This window comes from Coffea arabica, chromosome 11c (assembly GCF_036785885.1).
Source record: "Coffea arabica cultivar ET-39 chromosome 11c, Coffea Arabica ET-39 HiFi, whole genome shotgun sequence".
NCBI classification, from domain to species: Eukaryota; Viridiplantae; Streptophyta; class Magnoliopsida; order Gentianales; family Rubiaceae; genus Coffea; species Coffea arabica.
This window is the reverse complement of record NC_092330.1, coordinates 1,091,486-1,101,185: the sequence shown is the minus strand read 5'-3', so window position 1 is coordinate 1,101,185 and position 9,700 is coordinate 1,091,486. Positions and strand designations below refer to the sequence as shown.

Sequence of the window (9,700 nt, the reverse complement as noted above, 5' to 3'; positions counted from 1 at the left end):
AATTGATTAATAAGCTTATTTAATGCATCAAAAGTGACAGGAATACTACTACCAAATCAATCAGCTAATAATGATGAAGTAGTATTAAGGAGATGCGTATTCAATTCCTTTGGTATTGGTCGTCTGATAAAGCATCATCTATGGTTCTAAATGCTTGTAGAAAATTGCTGATAAAATGACAATGACTTGAAGTTCCTGAAAAATATGTATTCATTTGTCAATTTGTATCAGAGTTACTGCCATGGACCACTTAAATAGTAACTGGTTGCAGTAGTCTATTTCCAAGAATAACCCAAAAAAAAAAAATTTAATTACTTATAGAATAGGATCCACATACTTTACAAAGCCTTTACAGATATTTGCATGGATCCAGCTATATTTCTTTTTTTTTTTTTGTGGTAAAAACCTTGTTTAATACGTTCAATGAGACTTGATAAACTCTTCTCTTTTTTTTTTTTTTTTTTTTTTAAATATAAGCAAAACATTTTGGTGGTTTTGAATATATAAAAAGGTTGAAGCTAAAAGAAGAGTAAACAGATATTTAATGAATTTCAAATGCACGTTTAAATTTTGGAGTAACCAAAACAATCGTAAATGAACAGCATTCAATATCTCGACGTGCCCATATAGCGTTCGAAATTGGGTACAAACTTTGTTTCGTGTTGAGTCTGGCAACTACAAGTCTACCCGTGAAGAAATTAAAGTCATGACCCACAGTGGTAGAGACGCTGGACGGTGCATGCAGCCTTTCATACTATATTCCTCCCAATCCAGTGACAGCAGCCAGAGGGGCTGGATGCTGCACACAGTTAAATTACATTTTACTCCCCTATGATTTAATATTTTTTTTTACATAATCTTCTTATGATTTCAAAAGTTATACATAACTCTCTTATTGTCTGAATTAAAGTGTCAAATTAACGAAATTTACAATCCATAATGGAATCAATTAAAATATAAAAAATACCCTATATAAAGTTGAAAATTATTTATTAACTATAAGGGGGTTATGTATATATAGTGAAAGCCATAAGGGATTTATATGATAAAACATTAAATCATAAGGGGTTTCATGGTAAAATATAAAATCATATGGGGTTAGAGTGTCATACATATTATGTTTATGCATTTTGTTCGCTTCAGCCATTTGAGTTTCAAAACAAGGGTAATTTCAACTTTTAAATAAGTTTCTTTACGAATAATCATTTTGTGACGGCCCCACCTTCTGTGAAGACCCAGGAAAAAAAAATTACGTATGCCCTGAATTTATTTCATTTATTTACTTTGATATTGGGAATATTATGTATAACGAATAAATGATTAAATTAACGGCCTAATTGAATCTCTATAGAATTGAGAATTTAGAAAAGATTCTAGAATAGTATAGAAAAATTTTATGAATTAAATACATATATGGCATGCATATTGTAATGTATGTTATTTGCAAACAAATACAACTAGTCACGTAAACTATACTAGAAGTTCAATCGGTACATGTCTAATAATTTTTCTTAAAGCTAAAGGTGTCAAAATTTTTCCACGAAAATACAAATGAAGGTACGAGTCCATGCATGAACTCATAAAAAAATAAATAAACAAATCAGGCCGTTGTGAGCAAATAAGCTACAGTTAAAAGACCAAACTAACCTTAAATTTTAGACTAACTACCAGGTGGCCAAGGCATAAGCTATCAGAATTCAGAAGACCAAAACCGAGAGAGGAATAAAAATTTAATTGATAGGAACCGAATAGAAGCCAGCAACCATCTACTTGTCTAAGCGGTGAAGTGTAGAAATTAACTGAGACTGGGGCGGTGAGTTGAGACAGCTGCCAGGAAGGAATGCATCACCAAATTTGCTGAATAAGTAGTGACCGAAAGAGAGACAATAAAGAGAAATTATCTGCTGAGTCCAAGCGGTGGAAGGGAGAAAACCAGTAGGAATTGGCTTCTAGATTGTGCGGTACCTGTTAAGACAGCTGCCCATTTATTTGCTACGTGAGGTGATGACCGAATGAGAGGAGCTAAGAAATTCATTTGTGCACTAGTTGGGCGGTGACCGAGAGGGTTCCATTCACTTCCCCTGTTGCCTAAAATCGAGAAACAACAAGAAGGAAAAACGGAGACCTCTCTTACCTTCTCCAACCATGAACACCAGCCAAGAAACAAGAGAAACTCCAGCTCATTTAACCAAGGAATCGAGAGAGGGAAACAAAAGAAAACCAGAAATCTTGTTCCAGTCTAAACCGTGAAGAGACAATAGGTAATTAATTAAGCTCTTCTTCATTTTCCTGCTATGCCTGGTTAATAATTCCTTGGGATGAACTAGAACTGAGAAAGGAAGGAATTCACCGATAAAAGTTCTTCAAAGCTGGAAAATTCTGTTCAAAGTTATTGCATGCTACCCGATGATAAAAAGCTGCAATTTTTTAGTCAATTCTCCTTCAAAATGTGTTAGATTATGTCTTCATGCATTATATATATTCCATAGTATACATATCTTGACATGGGTGCAGTACTTGACCTGAACTCAAGTGGAATGAGTGTAAAATATGAAGAAACTTTGCTGAATTTCTGTTTGGACACTACATGAAGGATCAATAAGATGAAGCTGGAAATTTCCAGCTTTATCTCTAGAAAATTTTGTTAGTTTAGTTAAAAACTCACTTCATATAACTGCCATCTTCCTAATCCAGTCATCCGTGTGTTATTTGAGGAGCTAAAAGCAAGAAAAGATTGACTTTAAAGCAATCTCAAAAGCTGGAATTTTCTGCACAGCAAATCGAGAGGGAAAAGCTGCAATTTTGGTTATTTCTCTAAAACGTTTGCTAAATTGTGACTGGAACTCACGTATTATGATCTGTCTAATGTTTAATATGATTGCAAGTTAGATTTGAGAGCATAATGGAAAAACTAATGGTGAAATTTTGATTAAAGCTGATGGAACTGGCTAGGAAGGCCGAGAGAGAGAGAGAGAGAAAAGGACTTTTAATCAATCTTCCTTCGAATTTTAGTTGTAAACCTCATATGTTCTGTTTAAGGCTACTTTGTAGCTTGATAAGATATGTTTTATACTTCTAGTTGGAGCATGAACCTGAAAGGAAATATTTGAGAAAACATCAAAGTTGAACTGTTATACTGCTGGAAAACTTCGTTGAATGATGCAACAGCTGATGACAGATTTTGTGTGTGATTTTGGCCGAACAACATGCTGAAATTATGAGTTACTCACCTTGTATATGCTGGACTGAATATACCTTAAGTATTTAGAGCTTTAAGCAAGTGAAAGAATAGAGTTTTTGACAAAAGTTGAAGTAACGGTACTGGATTAATTTTGTGGTTGCTGTCCGACAGAGTGAAGCAGGATGTGTTTCTGTCCGGCCATTTTTGACCCTGAAAATATGAGAATTGGGTGTTGGTGTCGTCATAAGAAATGTAGGTATATATCTTAGCTTCGAAACGCTATAAAGCTTGCCTCAATCTGATAAGCATAGCTCTAGTTATGATTGAAATACCAGAGGATGGCAAAGCTGACTTCCTCGTTGCCTTTCCTTTTGTTTCACATGCATGCAGTTTTGATGATGGCCCTGAGGAAACCAACTTTTAACTAACATTTCTTCTAATTTCCAATCTTGCAAGCTTTCATAAATGATAGCTACGATTGTTCTCAGATTTAATGGATATACCTAGTTCCACGAGTAGGGTTAAACCAACACGATTGAGTGGAAAGTTATGATAGTTATATACGTAAAGTGGCTTCTAATGATTTAATATTGTGTTCATTAATATTTTAAAGACTATTAATGTGAGGGGCTGGTGTAGTGGAACAAAACCCAAACTACAAACAACTTAGAATCTGGTTTAGCTTAAATGGAACAAATGAAGAGTTCATTTGCCTTAATCCTTGAATATTGGATAGAAAATGATTTAATCTTAGTATAAACATCTTACAAGACTTTAAACTTGGAATATATGTATATTTCTTTGGTTTCTGTTGAAATTTGATGCTTAAATTATGTTAAAACTGCTGGTATGAATGTCATACTTAAATGTATGGGTGGTTTGAATAAAAGTCTTGTGGTTTTAAAAGAGAAAAAGGAGTTTTTCACAAGTGAAAAATGAGTTTCCAGATTTTCGGATTTCACTGACCAGTCTCAGTAAAATGCTTATATCTTGGTGTAGAAAAATCCGATTGAGGTGTCATCAGTGGCATTTGCAACTAGAATCATGGGCCTTTGTTTTGTAAAAATTTCATATTTTTCCTCCATGTGTACTGCTGTCCGTGACTCCTCAAAGTAGGCTGTCCTGCTTGAATGTCCTGTTTCTTCAGGAAAATGAATTTTTGACTTGGATCGAATATTTGGCCTATTTGTGATTTGAATCTCTGAAAAGTGTCTTCTGGGATGTGATAGTACTAAAAATCTATTTTACAACAGTATAACTTTGATAATTGTTTGATTTGTGGAACTCGAGTTGCGAATTTTTAAAGTTTACTGTTACTATTCATCTCAGTAGATTCCTGAAGTATAGAAACGGGCTTCTTGACTTTAAAACCTCAGACGGCCTACTTCCAACCCCTCACCTTGATTTTTCCACTTCCTTGACATCAAATATATCCCTATTGAACTTCTCTCGCTAATGTATCTCTCATTTCCTCAAAGTTTTACTCTTTTAACAAGTTACCTTAATTAAAGCGGTCAAGACTTGTACTTAGCTTTTGGCCACCATTTCCGAATTTCCAAGTGAAGCTTACATGCTAAAATTGTCTTGTGTGTGGATGACATTGAGCCTAGTGAAAGGCTATTGTGGTAAGATTATTTGCGTGTGATTTTAGGGCTGAATTGAGAACAATAATGAAGCCATAAATGACTGGAAAATAGCTAAATACAAAGGGGTATGCTGCCCAAATTTTCACTCGAAAGTGAGACGTGTATACTCGCAGTTTGAGCGAAGATTTGAGGTCGAATTGAACTCGAATCATCTAGGGTATTCAAGTCTTCGCTCATAGTGGTATATAAGTTAGAATTCGACCGAACCTTGTAACCTTGAAAAAATAAAAGTAACGACTAATAGAAATACGTTTTTCTCCTCTCTTCGACTCAAATGGGAATTTCAAAGTTTAATCGCTTCAAATTTTCAAAGTTTTAAGAGCGAGCATGAGTTTTACGAATATTCCCCAAATGAGTTTCAATTACTTGATTTTCTTTAAAAAAAACTTGAACCCTAATTGATTTCAAGTTCTTAAATGACATTTTATCGCAGAGTTGAACTCCACACAAGGAGTAATACCTGACCGTGATCCGTAAAGGCACTACATCTTTGGTGAGTACTTCCAAATACCTGATTGAACTGGATACTTGTTTTTAATACTTGACCAATGTGATCGAATGATATGTGATTGGTATGATCGGGCAAGGGTGTACTTTATCGCACTTGCCCTAACGTGATATGTACTTGTTTATTGTTGCAATTGATTTGAGATATTTGTGTGTGACTTGTAAGTACTGAGCGGCAGTATGTACCACACTCGATCCGAGTGGGAGGTACCTCTCATTCCCGTCTCCATACTTTTATCTTGATTCAATCGATTGGAGTGTTATCTCATCGATTTTTTGGGGATCCAAACCCCATTGGCTAGTTAATCGAGTCGAGCCGGCAAGGGTTTGGTCGATTAGATAACGAACCATGGGTATCTAGTGTTGTCGAGTGGAGTGTTATCTCCTCGACTAATCGGTATACTCGAGTATTACCACCAGTGTTTATTGTGGAGTTCGGGCCCAGTAAGAGGTTTGATCGGTGGACGGAGATTGGAGTGAAGTGGTGACCTACTGGACTAGTTTCTCACTTGAAAGTTGACGGAGTGCCAACTACCAATTGATCAAGCTATGGTGGAGTCGATATATGAGCAACTGTATTCTTATATGTGAAATGCGGAAAAATTACGTGTCTAGCTATATGAAGTGTTATTACTCATTTCTTGACTTGTTTTGCTCGCTATTTCACCATTATGCCACTGTTACTTTATTTGCTGGACAATTTGATATTTGGAACCTCCTTTAGTTTTGTTTTCCTTACAGGGGTACGAGCGAGGCGTGAGACGTGTACAGACTAGTTTAGACTAATTGTTTTGACTTTCGAGTTGTACTCACGCTATCATTCGCTTAGAATGCGTTGTACTTGTATTGTATACACTTTTAAGTATTTTGGATGTATAGATGTCTTGTATCTGGGTTTGTGCATCGATGTATATTACAAGTTTGAATTGCAATGTTATTTCTTGTCTATGGATGTATGCGTAAGACACGAGTGAGTGAGTCCTGGCGAGAGTTGGGCAGGCGGTCCGCCGAACCCTTTGGTACGCCTTAGGGGAGGTGGGGTCGTCACACCTTCTCCTAGAGCATACCCTAGAAGTTAGCGGACCATCTGCCTGACTCTCGCCAGGACTCACTCACTTACATTAATTTCAGAGATAACATTTCGATAAACCAAAACCAAATACTCAAATCTTTTACAATACCAAGTTCAATATAATAGCCTCAACCATAATTTGATGTTAAAGGATTTACATTCACAAAATTCTTCACGTTAACTCCTTAAGATCCCTTGTTCATTCCCTGACCACCAATTCTTGTAAGGAAAACAAAACTAAAAGGTTGAGCTAAAACTTAGTGAGGTTTGCCGAACAAGTAACATTCAATAAACACTTAACTAGTAAAATTAAGCAAGTAATGCACATTTCACTGTATTGTCACTTTCAAAAGGATACAACAACCAATTAGCAGTATAAAACATTCACCAAACTTAACAATTCAGGATATCAAATTTAATAAAAGTAATCAATCACCTCAAAGGATACGGTATTGATACGGACTCTAGAGGTGGTTCCCGTTCGTTCCAGACGTAGCACTTAGTTCCGTTCAGTAATTCAGTGTCATTTCAATATCATTGCACACTCATTTCAGTGTCATTGTACATTCATTTCAATATTATTGCACACTCCGCCAATCCACCTCCTTATGTCCTCCAAAACAATAATCAATCCCCTACATTCAGCAATCAGTTCAATAATCTCCCAACTTCAGGGTAATACCCGAGTATACCAAACAGTTACCCAAAGCTTCCGTCCTATCCAACAAGCCCTTTGCTGGCTCGAATAATCTGTTGAACAGAGGGTTTTGAGGCTCAGTTCAGCCGATGCGATAAAGTACACATACGGCTTACATTCATACATACTTACAGTAACATTTAGTCAATAATCAACCTTCAAGTTCAACTAAGTCGAGTGCGATAAAGTACACCCTCGACTTAGAAGGCGAGGGACAATTGAGATACACTTTACAATAAATCACTGGCAATATACATAATAAGCACATTTATCACATAATTTCACTTAAATAAACATAAACAGTTAAATATATAAATTCTTAAACACTCACCCTAATCAAAAGTTACACTTCGATCTTAGAATTGCTTTCTTGCGCACCGCTGTCTCCTGAGACAAGTTATAATTGCCATAATTATTTAACTACTCATTTGGTGAAATTCTAAAGTATAATCAACATACGTGTTGTATTCTAGCCTTAAGTCACCATTCCACCCGAAATCTAAGTCATTGCTATGTTTAAATGAGATGACTAGTGCATTTTCTCACACTCGCTTGTTACTTCAACTTTTAATTTCCAAAAGAAAGGAAGTTTAAGTAGCAATTCCAGTAATGTCACTTCACTACTTTTATACTGTTAGATTTATCGTACTAAAACTCAACATTAACGTTTAACAAGGTAAGTTTAGAAGTAGCTAACCTTAAAGTACTTTCTTGTCACATAATTCCTTCTGTTATTAACCAAGACCACATGCATAACTAGTTTATTACCTTAAGATGTGTATACAATTTATATAGAGCCTATTAAACCAAGTAATAAATGGATATCTTCTTATATAAGTTACAAGGCTCCTTTGATTCCTGTAGGTGGTATAGCAAACTTTCCCTTCCATTTTAACTATTTAGATTTTATTTCCAGCCACCAATCACTCACCAACAAACTCATAACACAGCAACAAGTACAAATCAAGCATTTCCAGCAAATTTTATACTAAAATATCCATTCAAAGCCAAGAAATTCCGTTGACTAAACTGTAAATGGTTTATTAGCCTAACAGTCTTTCAAACAACAATCCAGCCATAAAAAATCACATTTTCACCCCAAAATTCACATACATGACCATCTAATGATATTATAAGGTGTAATCAACCTTAATATGAAAGTTTACAGCCCAAAATCTATAGAGAAATATCAGAAAATATCCCTTCCATCTCTCTCGGCTGAGGTTGAAAAATTCCAGCAAGTAGGTAGTTTGGAAAACAAGTTTTCTCCATAAAATTCTTTATTTTCCTCATTCAAACTTAATATCCAGGTGATAATTATTATTCTATGAGGTGTTTTGAATCACAATATAGAATTTATAGCCAAGGTTTGAAGAGAAAAGTTGGAGAATACTCTCTTTTGTTCTCTCGGCCAAGATGAAGGAGTTTCAGCAGCTAGCAGTTTAAAAGTATGAAATTTCCTCTAATAATCTCTTCATTTTACACTCAAATCTAACTTGCAATCATATAAACATTAGAGTGAGAACATGCAGCTTCAAACGAACATTTCCAGCTTTGACAACCTTTGTTTTCTAGAAAATTTTCTTTTACTTGGTTTCAATTCATTCTAAAAGACTACTAGCTAAACGTAGAAGAAATGGAAGAGAAAGATAGTAGTTTACCTCTGGTTCTTATGGTTCTAAGTTAGGAAAATAAAATTCTGGTTTTTCTCTCCCATTCTTAGCTCAATAGACTGCATTCCTGCTTTCTTTGTGGCTGGTTCTCACGGTTGAAGGTGGCCAGAAATGAGTTCCTAGTTGTTGTTGTTGTTTCTTTCTTTTGGTCCTTCTCTCCTTTTCCTCCTAATGTCTCTCGGGTAGCTAAACTAAGGACAAGAACTCCTTTCCTCTAGAATTCAGCAAGTGCAGACGGCTCCAAGTTGAGCTTCGGTTCCTCAAAATTGCACCAACTCTCACTCTTTCTTCAATCTACTTCACTCTCATTCGGTTGAGGCCGTTAGGTGAAGTATACCACCAGGATTTTTCTCCCTCTCACTCACTTTGGCTCAGAGTTTTGAGGTTCCAAGCTGGAGAAATAAAGCTAGCAAATGTCTAACTCTCTCCCTCACTCTCTCGGTTGAAAACTGGAACAAGGAGGAACCAGAAATATTTTCCTCTCTCTCGGTTGTGCCTTGAGATGAAAAGAAATGGCTTAGTCTCTCAGTTTTGCTCTTGGTGTTTGGTTGGTAAGAAAAGAATTGAAGCCTCGCTTCTCCACTCGGCCACCGCCCAACTTAGCAAGCCACTTTCTATTTGTTTCCTCACTTCTACCGCTTGACTTAGCAAATTATTGGCTGTGGATTTCTCTTGGTTTTTCCTTCAGCCACCGCTTGGACTTAGCAGCTTATAAGACTCTAGAATCAGAAGGAACAGTCCACTCGGTGGTCAATGTTTCCCAGTCGGTGCTACTTACTACTTGAGCTGTTTTCTTCTTAGTGTTCTCTCAATCACCGCTCTAGTAATTAAGCATTTGATTGCCTAAGTTCCTCGGTTGTCCAGAAGCTCAATTCCTCTTTTGGTTGCATGGTTAATTGTCCATCCATTAATGGTTAAATTGGT

The 9,700-nt window shown here is 36.0% G+C and overlaps 2 long non-coding RNA genes across 2 annotated transcripts; one reads left to right on the top strand and one right to left on the bottom strand.

Moving 5' to 3' along the window:
* The first annotated feature begins 1,731 nt into the window (after nucleotides 1–1,731).
* Nucleotides 1,732–6,271, top strand: LOC113716449 (uncharacterized). Its single transcript, XR_003454142.2, has 2 exons — nucleotides 1,732–2,261; nucleotides 5,261–6,271. It is a non-coding gene; the product is annotated as an uncharacterized lncRNA (long non-coding RNA).
* A 233-nt stretch (nucleotides 6,272–6,504) lies between these two features.
* On the bottom strand, nucleotides 6,505–9,453 carry LOC140016704 (uncharacterized). Its single transcript, XR_011822907.1, has 3 exons — nucleotides 8,765–9,453; nucleotides 7,435–7,490; nucleotides 6,505–7,156 (listed from the first exon to the last, which is right to left on the bottom strand). It is a non-coding gene; the product is annotated as an uncharacterized lncRNA (long non-coding RNA).
* Nucleotides 9,454–9,700: the final 247 nt, after the last annotated feature.